Genomic DNA, 27,614 nt, shown 5'->3' with positions numbered 1-27,614 from the left:
GTTTTTTTTTTTTTTTTTTTTTTTTTTCGTTTAGAGATGGAGTCTTGCTCTGTCACCCAGACTGGAGTGCAGGGGCACAATCTCGTCTCACTGCAACCTCTGCCTCCCGGCTTCAAGCAATTCTCCTGCCTCAGCCTCCGGAGTAGCTGGGACTACAGGCGCGCAACTCCACAGTCGGCTAATTTCTTTTGTATTTTAGTAGAGATGGGGTTTCACCATGTTTCCCAGGCTAGTCTTGAACTCCTGAGCTCAGGAAATCCGTCCGCCTTGGCCTCCCAAAGTACTAGAATTGCAGGCATGAGCCATCGCACCCAACCGAGTTGATTTTTTGTGACATGAGATACGAGATAGGGTTCACTTTTATCTGTCTGTACGTGTATATCCAGTTATCCCAACACAGTTTTTTGAAGATATTATCCCTTCCTCATTGTGTATTCTTGGTACATTTGTCAAAAATCAATTGACTGTAAAAATGTAGATGATTTCTGTCTTAATTTCATTATTTATTCAAAAGTCATTCAGGTGCAGGTTGTTCAATTTCTATGTAGTTGTGTGGATTTTAGTAAATTTCTTAGTCTTGAGTCCTAATTTGATTGTACTCTGGATCAAGTGACTGTTATGATTTCAGTTTTTTTCTATTTGCTAGGGAGTGTTTTACTTCTGATTATGTGATTGATTTTAGAGTATGTGCTATGTGTTGATGAGAAAAATGTATAGTCTGTTGGTTTTGGGTGAAAGGATCTGTAGATCTCTGTCAGGTCCATTTGATCTAGGGCTGAGTTCCAGTCCTGAATATCTTTGGTAATTTTCTGTCTCGATGATCTGTCTAGTATTGTCAGTGGGGTGTTAAAGTTTCCTCCCATTACTGTGCAGGATTCTATGTTTCTTTGCAGGTCTCTAAGAACTTGCTTATGAGTCTGTGTGCTCCTGTATTGGGTTCATATATATTTAGGATATTTAGATTTTCTTGTTGAATTGAACGCTTTACCATTATGTAATGCCCTTCTTGTATTTTTTGGTCTTTGTTTGTTTGAAGTCTGTTTTGTCAGAAACTGGGATTGTGACCTCTGCTTTTTTCTGTTTTCCATTTGCTTGCTAGAATTTTCTCCATCCCTTTATTTTGAGCCTATGTGTGTTGATGGTGCTGAGATAACTAGCTAACCATATGCAGAAGATTGAAACTGGACCTTTTCCTTACATTATGTACAAAAATTAGCTCAAGATAAATTAAGGACTTAAATGTAAAACTAAAAACTATAAAAACTCTGGAAAATCACTTAGGCCATATCATTCAGGGCACAGGCACAGGCAAAGATTTCATGATGAAGACACCAAAAGCAATTGGAACAAAAGTAAAAATTGACAAATGGGATCTAATTAAACTAAAGACCTTCTACAAAACAAACTAAACTATCAACAGAATAAACAGACAACCTACAAAATAGAACATTTTTCCAAACTAAGCATCTGATAAAGGTCTAATATCCAGTATCTATAAGAAAACTTAAATTTATGAGAAAAAAAAACCATTAAAAGGTGACAAAAGGACATGAACAGACACCTCTCAGAAGAGGACATTTGTACGGCCAACAAACATTTAAAAAAAAGCTTAACATCCCTGTCATTAGAGAAATGCAAATCAAAACCACAATGAGATACCATCTTGCTCCAGTCAGAATGGCTATTATTAAAAAGTCAAAAAAACAAAAGATGCTGGCAAGGTTGTAGAGAACAAGGAACACTTATACACAGTTGGTGGGAATGTAAATTATTTCATCCATTGTGGAAGACAGCGTGAGGATTCCTCAAAGACCTAGAGGCAGAAATACCATTTGATCCTGCAATCCCATTACTGCATATATACCCAAAGGAATATAATTCATTCTATTACAAAGATGTATGCACACTTATGTCCATTGCAGCACTATTGACAATAGCAAAGACATGGAATTAACATAAATGCCCATCAATGATAGACTGCATAAGGAAAATGTGATTCATATACACCATGGAGTACATACTAGGCAATCATAAAAAAATAATAGTAATAAAAGAGATTATGTCCTTCATAGGGATATGGATGGAGCTGGAGGCCATTTTCCTTAGGAAACTAATGCAGGAACGGAAAATCAAATACTGCACATTCTCAGTTATAAGTGGGAGCTAAATGATGAGAACACATGGACACATAGAGGGGAACAACACACACTCAGGCCTATTGCAGGGTGGAGGGTGGGAAGAAGGAGAGGATCGGGAAAAGTAACTAATGGGTACCAGGTTTAATATGAGTAATGAAAGAATGTGTACAACAAACTCCCATAAAACACATTTACCTATGTAACAAACCTGCACATGTACCCTTGAATTTAAAATAAAAGTCAATTGACTGTATATACGAGAGTTTATTTCTGACCTTTCTCTTTAATTCTATTAGTATGTATATCTGTTCTTAAACCGATATCAGTTTCTCTTGATTATTGTAGCGTTTTAGTAAGTTTCAAAGTCAGGAAGTGTGAGTTCCTTGCATTTATTCTTCTTTTTCAATATTGTTTTGGTTTTTCAGGAACCCTTGAGATTTTACATCAGTTTAAAGATTAGCATTTCCATTTTTGCATGAAAAATCTGTGGCAATTTTGATTGGCATTCTGTTAAATCTATAAATTGCTCTGGGTAAAATGATGAGTTGATGGGTGCTGAGGAGTTGATGGGTGCAGCACACCAACATGGCACAAGTATACATATGTAACAAACCTGCACATTATGCACATGTACCCCAGAACTTAAAGTATAATAATAATAATAAATAAATTTTAAAAAAAATTGCTCTGGGTAGTATTGACATCTTAACAACGTCAAATTTTCTTCCATGAGTACAAGATGTCTGTCCACTTTTCAAAGTCTTTAATTACTTTTGGCAGTGTTTTAAAATTTTGAGTGTACAAGGCTTTTACTTTCTTGATTAAATTTATTTCTATGTATTTAATTATTTTAGTCACATTGTACCAGGTATTTATTCACAATTTCTTTTGGGGGTTGTTTGTAGATAGTGTATATTAAAAACAACTGATTTTTGTGTGTTGATCTTATATCCTGCAACTTTAAATAATTTTTATAACTTAATTGTACAAAATACATAACTTTATTACTCTAGTAGCTTTATTGTGGATTATTTGAAGTTTTGAATGTTTGGGATTAGATCATTTACAAATATAGTTTTCTTTTTTCCTTTCCAGTTTGGGTGCTTTCTATTTCTTTTCTCTTTATTTCTATTTCTAATAGTTCTGTTTAAAACTTACCGTACAATGTTGAACAGCAGTGTTGAAATATTCTTGTCATGTTTCTGATTTTGGAAGAATGCTTTCAATCTTTCAGTCTTTCATCACTGAATATGATGTTAATTGTGGGTTTTTCATAAATACCATTTATAAAATTTGAACTCACAGAAGCAAAGAATAGAGGCTGGGACTGGAGGAGGATAGGGAGATGTTCAAAGATTGCAGAGTTTCAGTTAGAATGAATAAGTTTGGAGATCTATATACAGTATGGTAGTTATAGTTAATAACAATGCTTTGTATATTTAAATACTGCTAAGATTTGATTGTTTAAATGTTCTCACCACAGGCAAACTGATACAAACATAAGGTGTTCATATGTTAATTGGCTTGATGTAATCATTTTACATTATATATGTCTATCAAATCATCACATTGTACACTAAAAATATATACCATTTTTATTTATTGATGTTACCTAAATAAAGCTGGAGGAAAATTTAAAAATGCCCTTTATTATTTAGAGGAATTTCTCCTAAATTTCTAGTTGTCTAAGAGTTTTTAATCATAAAATGGTGTTGAATTTTGTCAAATGCCTTTCTGCATCAAATGAGATGATCATGTGATTTTTTTCTTCATTCTCTTAATGTGATATTATTATATTGCTTTACTCTCTTATTTTGAACCACTCTTGCATTTTTGAGATAAATCCCACTTGGTCTTTGTTAATAATTCCTTTAATATGCTGGTGGATTCGACTGACTAATATTTTGTTTAAAAGATTTACATGTATACTTATAAGAAATGTTAATCTGCTATTTTCTTTCTTGTAACATCTTTATCTGGTTTTGGTATTGGAGTAATGCTAGCCTCATAGAATGAATTAGGAGGTTTTTTTTTTTTTTCTTCAGCTTTTTAGAAGAGATTGAGTAAGATTTATATTAATTCTTCTTTAAATGTTCAGTATAATTCACTGATGAAGCCATCTAATCCAGAACTTTTCTCCGATGGAAAGTGTGTGTTCGCTTATTCAGTCTCTTACTTACTATAAATCTATTGAGATGTTTTCATTTCACCTTGAGTTAGTTTAGGTAATTTGTATGTTTCACAGAATGTGTCTTTTTTTAGGTTATCTAATTTGTTAATACACATTTTTCATAGTATTCATAATTATTTTTATCTCTGTAAGGTTGGTAGTAATGTTTCCACTTTCCTTCTTAATTTTAGTTTTTGCATATTCTCTCTTCTGTTCCTTGTCAGTCTAACTTAAGGTTTGTTAATTCTGTTTATATGTTCAAAGAGCCAACTTTTAGTTATACTAATATTTCTCTATTCTCTTTTCTTTTTTTATCTTTGCTCTATTCTTTATTGTTTTCTTCCTTCTGCTAACGTTGGGTTTGACTTGCTCATCTTTTGCTACAGTTTTAAAATATAAACTTCGGTGTAGACTTGGTGTCTTTCTTCTTTTTTTAATGTAGGTATTTGCAGCTATAAACTCCACTCCTTTTGCTGAGTCCCATAAGCTTTAGTATGTTGTGCTTTGTTTTTGTTTGCCTTTATGTATTGTCTAATTTTGGGGGGGGGAGTTTATTCTTTGACCCATTATTTGTTTAAGAGTGTGTTGTTTAAATTCATATTTTTGTGTGGGTTTTTCTGTTTTTCCTTCTGTTATTGATTTCTAACTTCATTCCATTGATCTCTGAAAAGACACTGTGTAATTTCAATATTTTAAATGTACTAAGACTTGTTTTGTGTCCTTATATATGGTCTCTGTAATCCCTTATATTTGGGCTTTTTCCTCTTATTTCTACTAGGTCTGATTCTCATACCATTGCTTTCTTTGTATGAATTAATAATATTTTACATATTTTATAACCTTATGACATAAAGTCATAAGGAAAGTATAAGTTTCAAATTTATAAGATTTCCCATTTCTGTACTGACCTTAGTAAGTCATGTAATCTGTTAGTTTGTGTCTAATAAACCCAAAATTTTCTTCATGCTAAACATGAATGACTAGGTGTTTTAGCTGTCAAAGACTAAGTTCTTATTTTCAAAGATGAAACTAAAGCTGTATATTTTTCTTTTACCTGAGGAGATTCCTTCACAGAGACTGCAGTCATATAAATAAAATTATAACTAATTGCTGCTTCTGCTACTTTTTGACCCAGGAAAGAAAAATGAGGGTGCCTGGCCTAGGGAAGAGTAAGGATTACAATTTTCTCTTCTCTAGGCAGAGCATGAACAGAAACTTGCAGCCATTGTCCTAACAGCAGGCAGGTACCCAAAGAGCATTGGGTCAAATTTTGCAGGGAGAGAGACATAAATTTTGTAAGTGGATGTTGATAGGTGCCATTCATCTAAATGTGGGGATAAGGGTCTGTGCCTTCCTACCTCAGGCTGTTCCAGAGAATGTACAAGAGCATTAATTACTGTATGGCATCACTTGATAATTATGACTCTTACTGAGAATGACATTCATGAACACCAATCACTAAATAATCTCTCCAAGTAACCTCACTTAAAATAAATTTCAAGCTTTTAATCTCAACATAGCTTTTAGAACTAAATTCAAACAAAAAAGGTGAAAATACGTCCTCCTTATTCCAGCTAATGAATTTTTCTTCAGGAAAAATAATTTCAATTTATTGTTTGGTCGTATCAGCCTAGCTGGACTCTAAATCAGTATTGAATATCTACAATAGGTTCTCTGGTCTCAGACTTAAATAAAAGAAATCTTTGCATTCTAAATATATATGGTTATTCCTGAGAATGAGAATGCCTATTCTTCCTCTCATGACTAGTTTATCATTCAACAGAAGATGTTTGCGTTTCTAAATATTCAGTACAGTTTATTCAGTCTGCAATATAAATTGAAGAAGATGAGAACTGTACATTTGCAATTTAGGAAATATGATGAATCAGGTAAAAATAAGAGTTCATGTGTAAATAGGAAAATGTAAATAAAATGTGAATATGTATTTTCTCCATTATTTAGCTCTTTCTTCTACTAATATTTAGTACAATTTTTATTTACTTGTACAATCTCCAAATCAGACACCTGAAAAATGAATTTGCTTTTTTTTTCTTAAATCACAATAGTTTGGAAAAATAGGATATCTTTTGGGCTTATTTTACATTTTACTTCTAAATCTTAACTGAAGCCCGACATATTTTATGCAAGGAATAAACACTTGTGGTCAGAAATATTTCATGATAATTAAGGGCTGGAACAGAGTCATGCCAGGATGGGACTAGAATATGCATTTTATAGTGTACTATGAGGTTGAGAGTTCAGGGACAGGGACATGCATGGATTGGAGCCGATGAAATTATTTATTAGCAATCACTAGAAAATAATGCACAGTAAAGTCGGAGGGCAGGAAATAGCAGCAGAAATGAATCTGTTCCCAGGAGAATAGGACCAGTGTTATAGGCATAGGTAGAAATATTTTCCGAAGTCTGAATACATTGAATGAAGTAGGATTGGAAATGAATGTTGATAGGTCTATCACGGTTTGATAGGCACAGGAAATCTTGCTAATTCAAACTTATGAAGATATACATCTACTTTTTCTGAGAGTTTTATACATGGGGCTTTTATATTTAGGTCTTTATTCTATTTTGAGTTAATTTTTATGTATGGTGTGAGGGGCCTAATTTATTCTTTTGCATGTGGATATTTAGTTGTCCCGGCACCATTTGCTGAAAGACTACTCTTTCTCTGTTGAATGGCAATGGCACCCTTATCCAAAATCAGTTGATCTTATTGTATGGCCTTATTTCTGGACTTTCAATAGTATTCCTTTGGTCTATAAGTCAGTTCTTCTGCCAGTACCACATCTCTTTATTATTGTAGTTTTGTAGTAGCTTTTCAAATTGTGAAATGTGAGTCTCCCAACTTCATTCTTCTTTTCTAATATTGTTTTTGCTGTTTGCGGCCCCTTGCATTTTCATGTGAATTTTAAGATTAACTTCTCTATTTACCAAAAAATGCAGTTAGAATTTTGATAAAGACTGCATTGAATCTGTAGCTCAATCTGGGCGATATTGCTTTCTTGACAATATTCAGTCTTTCAATCAATAAACACAAAATGCTTTCCATTTATTTAGATCCTTTAAAATTTGTTTGAATAATATTTTATAGTTGTCAGTGTATAAAGCTTATTTTTTTTTGGTTGACGGTATAATTATTTTATTAATTTCATTTTCAAATTGTTTATTGCTAGAGTATAGAAATTCAATTGCCTTTTGTATACTGATTTTTGAATCCTGCAAATTTGCTGGACTTATTAGTTCGTGTGTGTGTATATATATGTATTTTTATAGGTTTTGTATATGTAATATCATGTCATATTCAAATAAAAATAATTTCACATTTTTTCCAATATGGATGCCTTTTATTTCTTTTTCTTACAAAATTTCCCTGACTAGAACTTTCAGTACAATGTTGAATAGAAGTGGTAAGAATGGGCATCCTTGTCTTGTCCTTGAACTTAGAGGGAAAGATTTCAGTTTTTCACTATTAAGATAGTTGTGGGTATTTATTTTTTAAATAAATACTCTTTAACAGGTTGAGGGAGCTCCCTTCTATTCTTATTTTGTTGCATGTCCTTGTCATGAAAGGTTGTCAGATTATGTCAAATGTTTTTTCTGTGTCTATTGAAATAATCATGTAATTTTTCTCTTTTATTCCATTAACATGGTATACTACATAGAGTGATTTTCATATGTTGAGCTAACTTTGTATTCCTGGGATAATTCGAACTAGGTCATAATGTGTCATATTTTTATTTGTTGCTGGATTTGGTTTGCCAGTATTTTGTTGAGCATTTCTGCATCTACATTACTTTTTTTTTGTAAGTAGAGCCATTAATTGCCAATTATTTCATAGACTATTGATATACAACAGAATAAAATAATCCATCTGAAAGCATAAGCTAGAGAAAAATAAGAGCATCTCTCTCTACCTCTCACAGATATGCGTGCCCCAGATATACCATGTTATATTTACCAAATTATTAAATCATCATCAGATGATTCAATAATTTATTTTATTGTTTTACAATTACACAAAGTTTATTTTTAAGCTATATAAAACTAGACAGCAAAATATATGACATTGAACAGTGTAAAAGGGGTTAGTGGTTTACAGTCTATACAGGCTACAACTTTATATGTAAATGAATAAACAAAAAATTAAGCAAAATATTCCTTCTTGAATCAAGTGGAAAAATAACTGATTATAAGAAGTTACTACACAGTGAAAGCTTTCTCTTGCGATACTTTTTTTTTTTTTTAATACTTTAAGTTCTAAGGTACATGCGCACAACATGCAGGTTTGTTACATATGTATACATGTGCCATGTTGGTGTGCTGCACCCATTAACTGGTCATTTACATTAGGTATATCTCCTAATGCTATGCCTCCCCACTCCCCCCACCCCACAATAGGCCCCGGTGTGTGATGTTCCCCTTCCTGTGTCCAAGTGATCTCATTGTTCAATTCCCACCTATGAGTGAGAACATGCGGTGTTTGGTTTTCTGTTCTTGTGATAGATTGCTAAGAATGATGGTTTCCAGCTGCATCCATGTCCCTACGAAGGACACAAACTCATCCTTTTTGATGGCTGCATAGTATTCCATGGTGTATATGTGCCACATTTTCTTAATCCAGTCTGTCACTGATGGACATATGGGTCGATTCCAAGTCTTTGCTATTGTGAATAGTGCTGCAATAAACATACATGTGCATGTGTCTTTATAGCAGCATGGTTTATAATCCTTTGGGTATATACTCAGTAATGGGATAGCTGGGTCAAATGGTATTTCTAGTTTGAGATCCTTGAGGAATCACCACACTGTTTACCACAATGGTTGAATCAGTTTACAATCCCACCAACAGTGTAAAAGTGTTCCTATTTCTCCACATCCTCTCCAGCACCTGTTGTTTCCTGACTTTTTAATGATTGCCATTCTAACTGGTGTGAGATGGTATCTCATTGTGGTTTTGATTTGCATTTCTCTGATGGCCAGTGATGATGAGCATTTTTTCATGTGTCTGTTGGCTGTATAAATGTCTTCTTTTGAGAAGTGTCTGTTCATATCCTTTGCCCACTTTTTGATGGGGTTGTTTGTTTTTTTCTTGTACATGTGTTTGAGTTCTTTGTAGGTTCTGGATATTAGCCCTTTGTCAAATCAGTAGATTGCAAAAGTTCTCTCCCATTCTGTAGGTTGCCTGTTCACTCTGATGGTAGTTTCTTCTGCTGTGCAGAAGCTCTTTAGTTTAATTAGATCCCATTTGTCAATTTTGGCTTTTGTTGCTGTTGCTTTTGGTATTTTAGACATGAAGTCCTTGCCCATGCCTATGTCCTGAATGGTATTACCTAGGTTTTCTTCTAGGGTTTTTATGGTTTTAGGTCTAACATTTAAGTCTCTAATCCATCTTGAATTAATTTTCATATAAGGAGTAAGAAAAGGATGCAGTTTCAGCTTTCTACTTATGGCTAGCCAATTTTCCCAGCACCATTTATTAAATAGGGAATCCTTTCCCCATTTCTTGTTTTTCTCAGGTTTGTCAAAGATCAGATGGCTGTAGATGTGTGGTATTATTTCTGAGGGCTCTGTTCTGTTCCATTGGTCTATATCTCTGTTTTGGTAGCAGTACCATGGTGTTTTGGTTACTGTAGCCTAGTAGTATAATTTGAAGTCAGGTAGCGTGATGCCTCTAGCTTTGTTCTTTTGGCTTACAATGGTCTTGGCAATGCAGGGTCTTTTTTGGTTCCATATGAAATTTAAAGCAGTATTTTTCAATTCTGTTTAGAAAGTCATTGGTAGCTTAATGGGGATGGCATTGAATCTATAAATTACCTTGGGCAGTATGGCCATTTTCACAATATTGATTCTTCCTATCCATGAGCATGGTATGTTCTTCCATTTGTTTATGTTCTCTTTTATTTCACTGAGCAGTGGTTTGTAGTTCTCCTTGAAGAGATCCTTCATATCCCTTGTAAGTTGAATTCCCAGGTATTTTATTCTCTTTGAAGCAATTGTGAAAGGGAGTTCATGCATGATTTGGCTCTCTATCTGTTATTGGTGTATAAGAATGCTTGTGATTTTTGCACATTGATTTTGTATGCTGAGACTTTGCTGAAGTTTCTTATCAGCTTAAGGAGATTTTGGGCTGAGACAATGGGGTTTTCTAAATATACAATCATGTCATCTGCAAACAGGGACAATTTGACTTCTTCTTTTCCTAATTGAATACCCTTATTTCTTTCTCTTGCCTGATTGCCCTAGCCAGAACTTCCAACACTATGTTGAATAGGAGTGGTGAAAGAGGGCATCCCTGTCTTGTGCCAGTTTTCAAAGGGAATGCTTCCAGTTTTTGCCCATTCAGTATGATATTGGCTGTGGGTTTGTCATAAATAGCTCTTATTATTTTGAGATATGTTCCATCAATACCGAATTTATTGAGAGTTTTTAGCATGAAGGGCTGTTCAATTTTGTCAAAGGACTTTTCTGCATCTATTAAGATAATCGTGTGGTTTTTGTCTTTGGTTCTGTTTATATGCTGGATTATATTTATTGATTTGTGTATGTTGAACCAGCCTTATATCCCAGGGATGAAGCCCACTTGATCATGGTGGATAAGCTTTTTAATGTGCTGCTGGATTCGGTTTGCCAGTATTTTATTGAGGATTTTTGCAATGATGTTTATCAGGGATATTGGTCTAAAATTCTCTTTTTTTGTTGTGTCTCTGCCAGGCTTTGGTATCAGGATGATGTTGGCCTCTTGAAATGAGTTAGGGCGGATTCCCTCTTTTTCTATTGATTGGAATAGTTTCAGAAGGAATGGTACCAGCTCTTCCTTGTAACTCTGGTAGAATTTGACTGTGAATCCGTCTGTTCCTGGACTTTTTTTGGTTGGTAGGCTGTAATTATTGCCTCAATTTCAGAGCCTGTTATTGGTCTATTCAGGGATACAACTTCTTTCTGGTTTAGTCTTGGGAGAGTGTATGTGTCCAGGAATTTATCCATTTCTTCTAGGTTTTCTCGTTTATTTGCATAGAGGTGTTTATAGTATTCTCCGATGGTAGTTTGTATTTCTGTGTTTTCGGTGGTAATATCCCCTGTGTCATTTTTTGTTTCATCTATTTGATTCTTCTCTCTTTTCTTCTTTATTAGTTTTGCTAGTGGTCTATCAATTTTGATGATCTTTTCAAAAAACCAGCTCTCGGATTCATTGAGTTTTTGAAGGTTTTTTTTTTTTTTTTTTGGTCTCTCTCTCCTTCAGTTCTGCTCTGACCTTATTTGTTTCTTGCCTTCTGCTAGCTTTTGAATGTGTTTGCTCTTGCTTCTCTAGTTCTTTTAATTGTGATGTTAGGGTGTCTAATTTAGATCTTTCCTGCTTTCTCTTGTGGGCATTTAGTGCTATAAATTTCCTTCTACACACTGCTTTAAATGTGTCCCAGATTCTGGTAGGTTGTATCTTTGTTCTCATTGGTTTCAAAGAACATCTTTATTTCTGCCTTCATTTTATTATGTACCCAGTAATCATTCAGGAGCAGGTTGTTCAGTTTCCATGTAGTTGAGCGGTTTTGACTGAGTTTCTTAGTCCTGAGTTCTAGTTTGATTGCACTGTGGTCTGGAGACAGTTTGTTATAATTTCTGTTCTTTTACATTTGCTGAGGAGTGCTTTACTTCCAACTATGTGGTCAATTTTGGAATAAGTGTGATGGGCTGCTGAGAAGTATGTATATTCTGTTGATTTGGGGTGGAGAGTTCTGTAGATGTCTATTAGGTCCGCTTGGTGCAGAGCTGAGTTCAATTCCTGGATATCCTTGTTAACTTTCTGTCTCATTGATCTGTCTAATATTGACAGTGGGGTATTAAAATCTCCCATCATTATTGTATGGGAGTCTAAGTCTCTTTGTAAGTCTCCTAAGGACTTGTTTTATGAATCTGGGTGCTCCTGTATTGGGTGCATATATGTTTAGATAGTTAGCACTTCTTATGGAATTGATACCTTTACCATTATGTAATGGCCTTCTTTGTCTCTTTTGATCTTTGTTGGTTTAAAGTCTGTTTTATGAGAAACTAGTATTGCAACCCCTGCCTTTTTTTGTTTTCCATGTGCTTGTTAGATCTTCCTCCATCCCTTTATTTTGAGCCTATGTCTCTGCATGTGAGATGGGTCTCCTGAATACAGTAAACTGATGGGTCCTGACTCTTTGTCCAATTTGCCAGTCTGTGTCTTTTAATTGGACCATTTAGTCCATTTACATTTAAAGTTAATATTGTCATGTGTGAACTTGATCCTGTCATTATGATATTAGCTGGTTATTTTGCTCGTTTGTTGATGCAGTGTCTTCCTAGCATTGATGGTCTTTACATTTTGGCATGTTTTTGTAATGGCTGGTACCAGTCATTCCTTTCCATGTTTAGTGCTCCCTTCAGGATCTCTTGTAGGGCAGGCCTGGTGGTGACAAAATCTCTAAGCATTTGCTTGTCTGTAAAGAATTGTATTTCTCCTTCACTTATGAAACTTAGTTTGGCTGGATATGAAATTCTGGATTGAAAATTCGTTTCTTTAAGAATGTTGAATATTGGCCCCCACTCTCTTCTGGCTTGTGGAGTTTCTGCTGAGAGATCTGCTGTTAGTCTGCTGGGCTTCCCTTTATGCGTAACTCGACCTTTCCCTTGCTGCCCTTAACATTTTTTCCTTCATTTCAACTTTGGTGAATCTGAGAGTTACGTGTCTTGGAGTTGCTCTTCTCGAGGAGTATCTTTGTGGCATTCTCTGTATTTCCTGGATCTGAATGTTGACCTGCCTTGCTAGGTTGGGGAAGTTCTCCTGGATAATACCCTGCAGAGTGTTTTCCAACTTGGTTCCATTCTCCCCGTCACTTTCAGGCACACCAATCAGACGTAGATTTGGTCTTTTTACATAATCCCATATTTCTTGGAGGCTTTGTTCATTTCTTTTCACTCTTTTTTCTCTAAACTTCTCACTTCATTTCATTCATTTGATTTTCAATCACTGATACTCTTTCTTCCAGTTGATCGAGTTGGTTACTGAAGCTTGTGCATTTGTCACATAGTTCTTTTGTCATGGTTTTCATCTCTATCAGTTCGTTTGTGGACTTCTCTGCATTGGTTATTTTAGTTATCCATTCTTCCATTCTTTTTTCAAGCTTTTTAGTTTTTTTGCACTGGGTACGTAGTTCCTCCTTTAGCTCTGAGAAGTTTGATCGACTGAAGCCTTCTTCTCTCAGCTTGTCAAAGTCATTCTCCATCCAGCTTTGTTCTGTTGTTGGTGATGAGCTGTGTTCCTTTGGAGGAGAAGATGTGCTCTGATTTTTTGAATTTCCAGCTTTTCTGCACTGCTTTTTCTTCATCTTTCTGGTTTTATCTGCCTTTGGTCTTTGATGATGGTGATGTACTGATGGGGTTTTGGTGTGTGTCCTTCCTGTTTGTTAGTTTTCCTTCTAACAGTCAGGACCCTCAGCTGTTTGTTTGTTGTTGTTGTTTGTTTGTTGGAGTTTGCCTGAGGTCCACTCCAGACTCTGTTTGCCTGGGTATCAGCAGCGGAGGCTACAGAAGATAGAATATTGCTGAACAGCAAGTGTTGCTGTCTGTTTCTTGCTCTGGAAGCTTTGTCTCAGAGGTGTACCCAGCCGTTTGAGGTGTGAGTTGTCAGTCTGCACCTATTGGGGGATATCTCCCAGTTAGGTTACTCAGGGGTCAGGGACCCACTTGAGCAGGCAATCTGTCTGTTCTCATATCTCAAACTCTGTGCTGGGAGAACCACTGCTCTCTTCAAAGCTGTCAGACAGAGACATTTACATCTGCAGAGGTTTCTGCTGCTTTTTGTTTAGCTATGCCCTGTCTCCAGAGGTGCAGTCTACAGAGGCAGGCAGGCCTCCTTGAGCTGCAGTGGGCTCCACCCAGTTTGAGCTTCCAGGCGGCTTTGTTTACCTACTTAAGCCTCAGCAATGGTGGGCACCCTATCCCAGCCTTGCTGCCACCTTACAGTTAGATATCAGACTGCTGTGCTAGCAATGAGGGAGGCTCCGTGGGCGTGGGACCCTCTGGGCCAGGTGTGGGATATAATCTCCTGGTGTGCAGTTTGCTAAGACCCTTGGTAAAGTGCAATGTTAGGGTGGGAGTTACCCAATATTCCAGGTGTTGTGTGTCTCAGGTTCCCTTGGCTAGAAAAAGGAATTCCCTTCCCACTTGCACTTCCCAGGTGAGGTGATGCCTCACCCTGCTTCAGCTCTTGCTGGTTGGGCTGCACCCACTGACTAGCACCGACTATCTGACATGCCCCAGTGAGATGATCCTGGTACCTCAGTTGAAAATGCAAAAATCACCCGTCTTCTGTGTCGCTCATGCTGGGAGCTGGAGGCTGGAGGCTGGAGCTGCTCCTATTCAGCCATCTTGGGTGGCCCCTATTGTATCTATAGTTCTAAGGCATTTTAATCTGTAGTTATCTTTTCTTGTAATATCATTTGCCTTGGAATTAGGGTCATACTGTCCTCATAATATTCCTATAAAAGGGCTCTTCATGTATTTATCTAATACAGTTTTTGAAGGATTGGTATTAATTTTTATTTAAACGTTTGATAAAATTTGTTATTGAAGCTATCTGGTCCTGTGCTTTTCTTTGTGGAAATTTTTTCATTGTTATTGCTAACTATTAAAGAAAAAAAATGTGCCGGACAAGATGAGCAGACAGACAGCAGTTGTTTTTATTCTGATACTAGTGCCAGCATAGGGCAGAGGGCACAGAACACATCTGGATACCTGGTTCCTTCAAGAGAAAGGTCTGGAAATGTTTTCAGTGCTGGAGAAGGCCAGGGGGATTATAGGCCATTAGTGTTTGCTAATTGGTTTTTCCCAGAGAAAAAGTAAACCTTCTCCTATCTTTATAACAGAAAGTAGCTTCACAATGTGGAGCAAGGTATCCTACTTCTGCCCTCCCTCAGAAACTGGGAGATAGCAACACTTTTTTATTGGACGATGACATTTCAGAGAGATGGGTCCCAGTTCCTTGAGAAAGATATTCCTGAAATATATAATTGGCAAGAGGTTGGAAAAAAATTACATCTTCAAAGAAGCAGATAAAGAATTTATAATTACAAGTTTTCTGAATAAAATTTCTAAGAAAAGGAACCTCAGGGGCATATAGTGAGAAAGAAGTTTATTTAAAGTTTAGTGAAGCTGAGGGTAATGTTAAGGCCATCTTGATCATCATTCCAACTCTTTGTTACAAGCCTATTCAGATTTTCTATTTTCTTGAGTCAGTTTTGGTAGTTTGTGTTTTTCAATGGATTTTTTTTTTTTTTTTAATTGCAGAGATGTAGTCTTGCTATGTTGCCCAGGCTGGTCTCAAACTCCTGGCCTCAAGCAATCCTCTCAACTCAGCCTTCCAAAGTGCTGGGATTATAGCCATGAGCTACCACATCTGGTCCCAAATTTGCCCATTTCATTTAAATTTTGAGATATAATTGTTCATTGTTCTTTCTTATAATTATTTTTATATCTCCAATATTCATATTAATTCCCTTTTATTTCTGATTTTACTAATTTGCTTGCAAAATTTATAAAGAGCCCCTATAACCCATAATAAAATGAGAAACAACACACAATAAATGAGCAAGGACTTGAAATATATGTCATAAAAGGACATATGAATTACCAAATAAGATTTTTAAGTTTTTGTCCTCAGAGAAATTTATCCATTTCATTGAAGTTGTCAGATGTAGTGACATAAAGTTGTTTATTATATTTTTATTATACTTTTAATATTTGTTGAAACTATAGTGATGTGACTTGTCTCATTCCTGATACTTATACTTTGTGTTTTCTCTTTCATGATTCCCAATTAACCTGGCTAGAGCATATCAATTTTAGTAATTATTTCAAACAGCAGTTTTTGGTTTTGCTGATTTTCTGTGTTGTTATGTTTCTATCTAGTCAGTTTCAGCTGTGATTTTTATTATTATTTCCTTCTCTTTACTTTTCATTTAATTTGTTTTTCTTTTTCTCTTTTCTAAAGGAGAAGCTAAAATCAGTATTTGAGATTCATCTTCCTTTCTAATATAGACCTCTCTAAATTCTACTCCAGCTGCATCCCTCAAATTTTTATTTTATTTTTCATTTTTATTCAGTTCAAATACATTCTAATTTCTCTTCTGATTTATTCTTTCACCTCTGAGTTATTTAGAAAAGTGTAATTTCATTTCTGAGCATTTGGGGATTATCCAGATATGCTTCTATTATTGATTTCTAGTTAAATTTCATTGTGGTCAGAGAACCCACTTTGTAAACTTGACTCTTTTTAAACTCATTGAGACTTTTTTCATGGTCCAGAATGTCTTTCTTGGTAAACATTCTGTGTGCACTTGAAAATATGTTTAATCTTCTATTAAGTGGAGTGTTCCATAAATGTCAATTAGATGTTGTTAGTTGATAGCACTCTTCAAGAGTTGTGTATTCTTACTGATTTTCATCTGCTTTTAAAATCAATTATTGAAGTAGAGGTGCTAAAAATATCCATGCATAATTGCAGAGTTTTCTATTTCTTCTTTTTTCTATCAGTTCTTGCTTCATGTATATTAAAGGTCTGTTGTTTGATTAATAAATGTTTGGAATTGTAATCTTTTCATGATGAATTTAACCATTTATTATTATAAAATAATCCTCTATCTTTGATAGTATTCTTTGGTCTTAAATCTACTTAGCCTGATAGGTAACCACTGCAAATCTACTTAGTCTGACATGTAACCACTGAAAATGTCTTTTGATTAGTGTTTTTGTTGCATATCTTTCTCCACCCTTTTACTTTTAGTTTATTTGTTTCTTTACACATGAAATTTGTTTCTCATGGACCGCATGTGGCTGGGTCTTATTTTACTCAGTTTGAGCAGTTCCAACCTTAAATTGATGTAGTTAGATTATTTACATTTAAAAACAATATTTATATGGTTAGATTTAAATTTATCATCTTATATTTATTCCTGTCTCATCATCCTTGGCTCTTCTTTTCCTTCTTCTCTGCATTCCGTTAGATCAATTGCCTTTTGTGATTTCTTTTATTTCCTTTCTTGGTTTATTAGCTGTAAGTGTTTTACTGATTGCTTTAAAGGTTTGTAGTACACATCTTTAACTTATCACAGTCAATTCCAAGTGTTATTTGTCAGGTCTTAAATGTTATTTTATCCTACTTAAAAGCTAATAAATAAATTATCCTGTTATTGTTTCATAGATACTGAAAGGAGGTATGAGACTCTGAGGTCGGAGGTGATGGACTATTACTTATGGCACAGCAGGCAGCATGAGCATCAACATGTTTGTGTTGGTTCCTTTTACCTCCCAAGTCTCACAGGGGTCAGTGGGGTGACATGAATGCATGCACAGTCAGTGGTTCGCATTATAGGAGAAAAATATTTAACTTGGGGAACACAATATTTTATAGCAAGCAATAAACAAGACAACCCTTCCTCCCAGAGGAAGACTTTACCTCATTCCTCAATATTGCTTGCTGCAAACACCATCATAACCTGGGAAGAAAGTGATTAGAACTTTGCATTCTTGGCAAAGCCGATAAATATGGAAGCATGAAAGAGCAATAGAATATCATCTCTACTAATAATATTTTACTACTTCATCTATGATATAATAACCTTGTAACAGTATACTTCCATTTCTCCCTTTCTTGAAAATATTGCTGTTGCTCTCACACTTTATATACATTTAGATTTAAAAATGTTATAAACCCCATAAAACTTTTTTGTTTAAATAGTCAATTACCTTTTAAAGAAAATTAAGTAATAGCAAAATATTTTTATTTACTCATGTAGTTAGCATTTATGGTGCTTTTTATTCCTTCATGAGGATCCAAGTTTCCTTTGTTATCATTTTTCTTCTGCTTGAAGAACTTTTATTTAGAAACATATTTTATAGTGCAGGTCTGCTGGTGATGAATTATTTCAGCTTTTGTATGTCTGTAACATATATTTGAAAGATATTTTTGCTGGGTAAAAAATTCTAGTTTGACAGTTTTTTTCTTTAGCTGCTTTAAAGATGTTCTATTTTATTCTAGCTTTTATGATTTCTAATAAAAAATCTAATAATATCTTTTAATATTTGTTTCTCTGTACCTAATTGATTTCCTTCCTGCCAGATTTTATGATTAGTTTGATCAAATTTGGAAAAATTTCAATCATTATTTTATTTTTAATTTTTATGGGAATATATTTATGGGATACATCAGATGTTTGAGACAGACATGCAATGTGAGATAAGGTCATCATGGAGAATGGGATATCTATCCCCGCAAGCAAAACTCTTTATTTAAAAATGTACAATTAGGTTATTATTGGCTTTAGTTACCCTACTGTACTATTAAATATTCATCCTTTCTAGCTTTTTTTGGACACATTAACCATCCCCACATCCCCCAAATTCCCCATTACCTTCCCCAGACTCTGGTAACCATCCTTCTACTCTCTATGTCAGTAAGTTTAATTGTTTTGATTTTTAGATCTCACAAATAAGTGAGAACATGCAATGTTTTTCTTTCTGTGCCTGGCTTCTTTCACTTAACATAGTGATCTCCAGTTCCATACATATTGTTGCAAATGACTGGACCTCATTCATTTTTATGGCTGAATAGTATTTCATTGTGTATATGTACCATATTTTCTTTATCCATTCATTTGTTGGTGGACTCTTAGGTTGCTTACAAATCTTAGCTGTTGTAAACAATGCTGTAACACATAGGAGTACAGATATCTCTTCAATATACTGATTTCCTTTCTTTGGGTATATACCCAGCTGTTGGATTGCTGGATCATATGGTAACTCTATTTTCAGTTTCTTCAGGAACCTCCAAACTGTTCTCCATAGTGGCTGTACTAATTTACATTCTCATGAACAGTGCACAAGGTCTCCTTTGTCTTGACATCCTCACCAGCATTTGTTATTGCTTGTCTTTTGAATAAAATACATTTCATTTTAACTGCGGTGACATGGTATCTCATTGTAGTTTTGATTTGCATTTCTCTGATGATCAATGATGTTGAGCATCTTTTTCATATGCCTGTTTACCATTGGTAAGTCTTCTTCTGAGAAATGTCCATTCAAATCTTTTGCCTATTCTTTTTAATCAGATTATAAGATTTTTTTCCTATAGAGTTGTTTGAGCTCCTATATATACTGGTTGTTAATTTGTTGTCAGATGAGTAGTTTGCAAATGTTTTTTCTACCATTCTGTAGGTTGTCTCTTCACTTTGTTGAGTGTGTCCTTTGCTGTGCAGTTTTTTTAACTTGATATAATCCCATTTGTCCATTTTTCCTTTGGTTGCCTGTGCTTATGGGGTATTACTCAAGAAATTTTTGCCCAGACCAATGTCCTAGAGATTTTCCCCAATGTTTTCTAGTAGTAGTTTCATAGTCTGAGGTCTTAGATTTAAGTCTTTAATACATTTTTATTTGATTCTTGTATATGGTGAGAGATAGGGGTCTGGTTTCATTCTTCTGCCCATGGATATCCAGTTTTCCCAGAACTATTTATCGAAAAAACTGCCTATTCCCCAGTGTATGTTCTTGGCTTCTTTGTTGAAAACCATTTCACTGTAGGTGTGTGGATTTGTTTCTAGGTTCTCTGTCTGTTCCATTGGCTGATGTATCTGTTTCTATGCCAGTACCATGCTGTTTTGATTACTATAGCTCTGTAGTACAATTTGAAGTAGGTAATGTGATTCCTCCAGTTTTGTTCTTTCTGCTTAGGATAGTCTTGGCTATTCTGAGGCTTTTGTGGTTTCATATAAACTTTAGGATTTTCTTTTCCTATTCATATAAATAATGTCATTGTTATTTTGATAGGGATTTCATTGAATCTGTAGATTGCTTTGGGCAGTATGGACATTTTAACAATATTGATTCTTCCAATCCATGAACATAGGATACTTTTCCATTTTTTGGTGTTCTCTTCAATTTCTTTCATCAATGTTTTATAATTTTTGATACAGAGATTTTTTCAATTATTTAGTTAATTCCTGGGTATTTAATTTTATTTGTGGCTATTGTGAATGAGGGTACTTTTAAATTTCTTTTTCATATTGTTCACTGTTGACATATAGAAATGCTGCTGATTTTTATTTGTTGGTTTTGTATCCTGCAACTTTACTGAATTTATTTTTCAGTTTTAATGGTTTTTTGGTGAAGTCTTTAGGTTTTTCCAAATATAAGATCATATCACTTGCAAGCAAGGATAATTTGCAAATTATCCTTTCCAACCTGGATTACCTTTATATCTTCATCTTGTCTGATTGCTCTAGCAAAGACTTCTAGTGCCATGTTGAATAAGAGTGGTGACAGTGGGCATTCTTGTCACGTTCTAGATCTTAGAGGAAAGACTTTCAGTTTTTCCCCATTTGGTGTACTAGCTGTGGGTCTGTTGTATATGACTTTTATTATGTTGAAGTATGTTGCTTCTATCCTCAGTTTTTTTTAGGGTTTTTACCATGATGGGGTATTGAATTTTATCAAATTTTTTTTCAGCATCAATTGAAATAATCATATGGTTTTTTATCTTTCATTCTGTTGATATAAGGTATCACATTGATTGATCTGTACATGTTTAATCATTCTTGCATCCCAGGGATATATCCCACTTGGTCGCAATAAATGATCATTCTAATGTATTGTTGAATTCAGTTTGCTAGTACCTTGTTGAGGATTTTTACATCAATATGCATCAGAGATATTAGACTATAGTTTTATTTTCTTTTCTTTTTTCTTTTCTTTTTTTTTTTGATATGTCATTATCTGTTTATGATATCAGGGTAACACTGGCTTTGTGAATGAGTTTGGAAGTATTCCCTCTTCTGTTTTTCAAAGTAGTTTGAGTAGGATTGATATCAGTTTTTCTTCAAATGTTTGGTAGAATTCGGCAGTGAAGCCATCAGATCTCGGCCTTTTCTTTACTCTGAGACTTTATTATAGCTTTAATCTCATTACTTGTTATTGGTCTGTTCAGATTTTGGATTTCTTCCTGGTTCAATTTTGGTAAGTTGTATGTAACTAGGAATTTGTTCATTTCTTCTAGATTTTCCAATTTATTGGCATGTAGTTGCTCATAGTAGCCACTAGTGATCCTTTGAATTTCTGCAGTATCAGTTGTAATATCTCCCTTTTCATTTCTGATTTTTTAATTTCTTCTATCTTTGTTTTTTAGTATAACTAAAAGTTGTCAATTTTAGTTAACTATTCAAAAACCAACTTTTGGTCTCATTAATCTTTTATATTGTTTTCTTCATTTTAATTTTGTTTATTTATGCTCGGATCTTTGTTACTTCTTTTCTACTAATTTGGGGTTTGTTTGCTGTTGCTTTTTTGGTTCTTTAAGATACATCATTAAGTTGTTTATTTGATGTTTTTCCTCTTTTTTGATATAGGCACTTATAGCTATAAACTTCCCTCTTAGTACTGCTTTTGCTGTATCCCATAGGTTTTGGCATGTTATGTTTCCATTATGATTTGTTTCAAGAAATTTTTAAATTTTCTTCTTAGTTTCTTCATTGACCCACTGGTCATTCAGGAGCATATTGCTGAATTTCCATGTTTTTGTATAGTTTCCAAAATTCCTGTTGTTATTAATTTCTAGTTTTATTTAATTGTGACCAGAGAAGATATTTGATATTATTTCAATTTTTTGAATGCTTTAAGACTTGTTTTGACATCTAACCTATAATCTATCCTTAAGAATAATCCATGTGCGGAGGAAAAGAATGTGTACACTGCAGCCCTTTGATGAAATGTACTGTAAATATCTATTAGATCCATTTGGTCCATAGTGCAGATCAAGTCTGATCCTTCCTTGTTTACTTTCTGTCTGGAAGATCTGTCCAACGCTGAAAGTGGGGTGTTAAAAAAAACTTTGGATTTGCCTCTTGAGCCCGTTTTCTAGATCCTGTAGGCAAGCTTCATTGTTTTTAATTCTTGTTTCTTTTGTCTCTTCTGACTGTGTATTTTCAAATAGCCTGCCTTCAAGCTCACTAATTCTTTCTTCTGCTTGATCTGTTCTGCTATTAAAGGACTATGATGCATTCTTCAGTATGCCAGTTGCATTTTTCAGCTCGAGAATTTCATCTTCACTATTTTCAATTGTTTCAATCTATTTGCTAAATTTATCTGATAGAATTCTGAATTTCTTCTCTGTGAATTTTTTTGCGTTTCCTCAACACAGCTCTTTTGAATTCTCTACCTGAAATCTCACATATATCTGTCTCTTTAGAATTGGTCCCTGGTGCCTATTTAGTTCATTTGGTGAGGTCATGTTTTCCTGTATGATGTTGATGCTAGTAGATTTTTTTTTTTTTTTTTTTTAGTGTCTGGGTATTGAAGAGTTAGGTATTTATTGTAATGTTCACTGTCTGAACTTATTTGTACCCGTAGTTCTTGAAAAAGCTTTCCAGATATATGAAAATACTTGGGTGTTGTCCGCTAAGCCCCAAGCCCAGGAACACCGTGGTTCTCGTAGACTCATAGAGGCACTGCCTCATTGTCTTGAACTAGACTTTAGAGAATTCTCTGAATTACCAGGCAGAGATTTTGTTCTCTTCCCTTACTTTTCCCCAAACATACATGGTCTCTCTCTGTGTTCTGAGCCACCTAAACCTGGAGATGGATAACACAAACACCCCTCGGCCACTACCACTGTGACTGTGCTGAGTCAGACTTGAAGCCAGCACAGTGCTGGGTCTCACCCAAAGCCTGCTGTAACCACTTCCTGGCTACTACTTATGTTGATTCATGACCCTCAGGATCTACAATCAGCAAGTGGCAAAGCCAGTCAGGCCTGTGTCCTTCCCTTCAGGGCACTGAGGTTCCCCAGACCCCTTGTGGGTCTAGAAGTGTAGTCCTGGAGTCAGGGACTAGAGTCAAGACCCTTAGAAGTTGGCTTGATGTTCTATTGTATTGAGGCTCAGCTGGCACTCAAACCACAAGATGCAGTCATTCCCACTCTTCCTTAACCTTTCTAAAGGCAGAAGAGCCCCTACCACTCCAGGCCATGAGGAGTACTACCAGACTGCCTCCAATGTTCCCTTAAGGCCCAACATCTCTTAAGTCAGCTTGTCGTGAGTGCTGCCTGGCCTGGGACTCACCCTTCAGGGTGGTGGGCTCCCCTGTGGTCCACAGCAGGTCCAGACACACCATCCAAGAGGCAAATCCTAGAATTGGGAACTCCAAGAACCCTCTCGGTGCCCCGCCTCCCTGTGGCCATGCTGGTACCTGAGGTACAAGACAAAGTTCCTTTTACTTTTCTCTCTGCTTTTCTCAAGAGGAAGTTTTGCCCAGCAGCCACCATAGCTGAATGTGCTGAGTCTCACCTGAAGCCAACAAGTCTCAGAGGTTCACCCAAGGCCCTAGATGTAGTACCTGGGTATTGCTGCTGGTTATTCAGAGCCCAAGGGCTCTTCATGTAGCAAGTAATACATGCTGCCAGGACTGAGTCCTTCCCTTCAAGGCAGCGGTTCTCTCTGGCCCGGGGTATGTCCAGAAATGTCATCCGGGAGCCAGGACCTGATAATGGGCCTCATGACTGTGACCGGTGCACTATCCTGCTGTGGCTAAGCTGTTATCATAGATGCAAGACAAAGTCCTCCACACTCTTCATCTTCCTCTTTTCAAGTGGAAGAAAGTGGTCTCTTTTGGAGCTGTGAGCTGTGCAGCCTGGGATTAGGGGAGTGGGGATGCTAGCACTTCTTTGGCTGCCCCAGCTGGTGTCTTAGTCTGTTGTGTGCCTCCCCAGTCCATCGTCTCTGGGCCTAGTTCAGCACTAGGACATAAGAATTGCAATCCTTACAGCCTAGACTGCCTTTCAAGTTTACTTGGAGACACAGAGCCACTGTAGCTCTTGGCGGCAAGGCTTGCAGGCTCTCAAGTTCAGAGTGCTAGGGTCCACGATTCCCCTCTGGCTAGGGCTGATTTAAATGTTCCCTCAACAGGCAGGTGTCAGTTGAGTTTGGTCTGATTTTCCTTTTTGCTCCAACAAGACAGCACTGAGTTCAATGCCTCACAAGTGCTGTGTTCTTTCTTCCCCCAGTGCTCAGAGACACTGTACGATGTTACCAACTGGGATTTGAGGAGGAGTGGCATCTACCACTCCGGACTGTTTTTTCTCTCTTCAATGCCTCTTTCAGCAATATGAAGTTAAAACCAGGTAATAAGAGTACTCGCTGGAATTTTGATTCTTCTGATGGTTTTTTTTTTCTGTGTAAATAGTTGTTAACTTGGTGTCCTTGCAGTTGGGGAGTGGGAACAATTGGTGGATCTTTCTATTCTGCCATCTTGCTCCATCTCCTCCCTCAGCCATTATTTCTTAAAATACTGTTTCTGGCCTCACCCTCTTGGACATTCTAACTACAGGTACATTGGACTGTTTTAGGTTGTTCCACAGCCTAAATCTTGTCGATTTGGGAGGGTGGGCGTTCTGTGTATTTTATTTTGGATAGTTTCCATTGCTATGTCTCTGTATTTGGTTTTTAAAAGTTTTATTTTAAAGACAGAGTCTCACTCTGTTGCCCAGGCTGGTCTCAAACTCCTGACTTCAAGTGTTTCTCTTGTCTCAGCCTCCCAAAGCACTGGGATTATAGGTATGAGCCACTGTGCCCTGCCTCTATTGCTATGTCTTAGAATTAATTAATCTTCCATTTTATAGCATGCAATCTGCCTTTAATCTGACCAAGTGTATTTTTATCTTGAACATTGTATGATTTATCTTTAGGAATTTGGCTTGGGTCTTTTTACATTATCCATGCATATTCAACCTTTGCCCTAGCTTCTTGAATGTGTGAATTCAGTTACATATAACTTTTAATGTCCTTATCTACTAGTTTTATAATCTGTGTCATTTCTCTGTCAGTTTTTATTTTTCTTCTCATTATTGGCTGTATTTTTCAACTTCTTTGCATCCTTGATAATTTATGTTTGGGTGCCAGACTTTGAGATTTGTTCTGGGAAGCAGATAAATTACTTTGGAATAGCTTAATCCTCTTAGGTTATGCTCTTAAGATATGTTAGGCAGGACCAGAGCAGCAGTAGTTAGTCTATGATTAATTTAACCCTGCTACTGGGGCAAGACCTTTCTTTAATTGATGCCCTGTGAATTATAAGATTTTCCACTTTGGCACCTGGAAACAGTCCATTATTCTCTGCTCTGCATGAGTCTAAAGCACTATTCTTTGTAATTTGTTTATGTGGTTTTCTACCTTGATTTGGATAGTTTGCTTACTTTCATGCATGCACTGATCATAAACTAAATATTCAAGGAGGAATCTCTGAAGGTCTCTGGAGTTTCTGTATAGGTCTCTCCTCTATCTTACTCCTCACTTCAAACTCTAGACACCTTGGTATCCAAGGACTCCAAGCTTTATCTTCCTGACTCAGGGAGACTGCTTTGCTATGACTGAGTTTTCCCTCTCTGCAGTGTGACCTGGAAACTTTATCTTGGCAGTCAACTAGGCCAATCATAGAGCTCAGGACAATGTCTTGCATGTTATTGTTCAATAACTCTGTCTTGTTTTTTTGTTGTTGTTGTCGTTTTCAGAAATAGGGTAAATCTGGTCTCTGTTTCTCTCAGAGCTGAAGTTTACAAATTTTTAATGACTGATGTAATTGTTATTACTGTAGCTTCTTTCATGTTTTCTCTTTCATTTTGATTCACCTTTAGTAAGTTATTTTTCTAGAAACGTTTTGTTTAAAATTTTACACTTGTTAGTATAAGGTCATTAGTAATATTCTTTTATCGTGTTTAAAATTTCTGCTTTATCTGTAGTTATGATTATTTTATCATTGCAAACATGATTTTTCTTGATAATTCTTGTCACACATGTCTACTCTCTTAGACTTTTCAAAGACCCGTAATTTAAATTAATTGATTATATCTTATCTTTGCTTTCTATTTAATAATATTTAATATTACACCTAATAATGTTTAGTAGTATACTTATTTCATTCTTTCTACTTTCTACTTTGAATTTAATCTATTGCTATTTTCTAATTTCATAAGTATAACCCTTAACTCATGATTTTTATTCTAACTTTTTTCTCTAAGCAGTTAAGGTTGTAGGTAACACACTAAGTAACACTTAACCAGTATATCATAAGTTTTGTTATATTGTAAGCTTATTAGTATTCTTTTCCAAGTATTTTCTAATTTTCAGTACAATTTATTTTTTTCTTTTGCTCATCAATTATTTAAAAATGCTGCTATTTTTAAATTTCCAATATCTTTTTCATCTGATACTTGCTATCACTTATTTTTCTAAGTTTGTTCCTCTGATGAAAGTCTTTTCTCTCTATAGAATTAGATATTGAACTATTATGCTATTATTGGTCTCCAGGTCATCTCTGTAATTCCTTCAGTTTAAACAGTTTTGCACAGTTGTTAAGACCTATGTTCATGTACAAACACATTCTTATCACCCCCTGTGCCTCAGTGCTTGATTTTCCTTCCTTACTCCCCAATCTATTATGATCACTGGTTTCCAACCTCTGCTTAGGTACCATTTCATGCTCTTTCTAGACATTTGAGTATGAGGGGAAATTTTTCCTCCGTATTCTCCAGTGAGCATAGGTTATTTTCTTATATCCCAGTCTAACTCATCTTCTTCCCTATGAAATAATCCTATGATTTTCTACCAATGGATAGGAGGCTGACTTACCTTGGTCAGCTATTATCAATTTTCCAGGAGTTTTCCAGTTCTCTGGGTTTTCTTTCTTTGAGGTCTTCTCACCTTGACTCTGGCCTCACAGTGTTGCTTATGCCAGCCTGGTAGAATGAAAAGCAGTAGTGACTCTCCTAACTTTTCCTTTGCAGTAGTCAATTATTAAGTGGGATACTGAACACCAATTTCAGTGTTGTCTTGACTCCTTTTTCTATCTCCAAAGCAATTAAGATTTAACTTTATAGTGTACTAAAAAGCATTACCTACTGGATTCTTCGTCTCCTTTATTCACACATACATTTCTTCATTATATTTAACAGAATTCAGCTATGGCTCTCTATTTGAGAGATTGCCTTGCAAATAATAAAGAGCTAGTCCTTGATTTCTTCTCTCCAGCTAGTTGTAGTAATTTTGCTGCAAACAGCTCTTCACTCTTGATTAGAGACCATATGCTGAGAAGTAGCTCAGCGAATAAAACCCATGACTCTTCCTTTAGTTACGTACCAATCCATTGGATTTTCCCCTGGATTCCCTCACCTGTAGAGGAGATATTGACTTGTGTCCTGTGTGTGTGTTACCCAAAGCTCTTCCTTGGCAAGAG

At 35.6% G+C, this 27,614-nt stretch overlaps 1 long non-coding RNA gene across 1 annotated transcript in view; it reads right to left on the bottom strand.

Annotated features, from left to right (window-relative positions):
• Nucleotides 1-27,117, bottom strand: part of LOC144340724 (uncharacterized) — a 32,852-nt gene extending 5,735 nt beyond the window's left edge. Inside the window, exon 1 of the long non-coding RNA XR_013417011.1 lies at nucleotides 27,011-27,117. This is a non-coding gene — a long non-coding RNA (uncharacterized LOC144340724). The remainder of the gene's footprint in view (nucleotides 1-27,010) is intronic.
• Between the last annotated feature and the right edge of the window lie 497 nt (nucleotides 27,118-27,614).

Source organism: Macaca mulatta, chromosome 4 (genome assembly GCF_049350105.2).
Source record: "Macaca mulatta isolate MMU2019108-1 chromosome 4, T2T-MMU8v2.0, whole genome shotgun sequence".
Lineage (NCBI taxonomy): Eukaryota > Metazoa > Chordata > Mammalia > Primates > Cercopithecidae > Macaca > Macaca mulatta.
The sequence above is the reverse complement of the archived record's forward strand: the minus strand, read 5'-3'. Positions and strand labels throughout refer to the sequence as shown.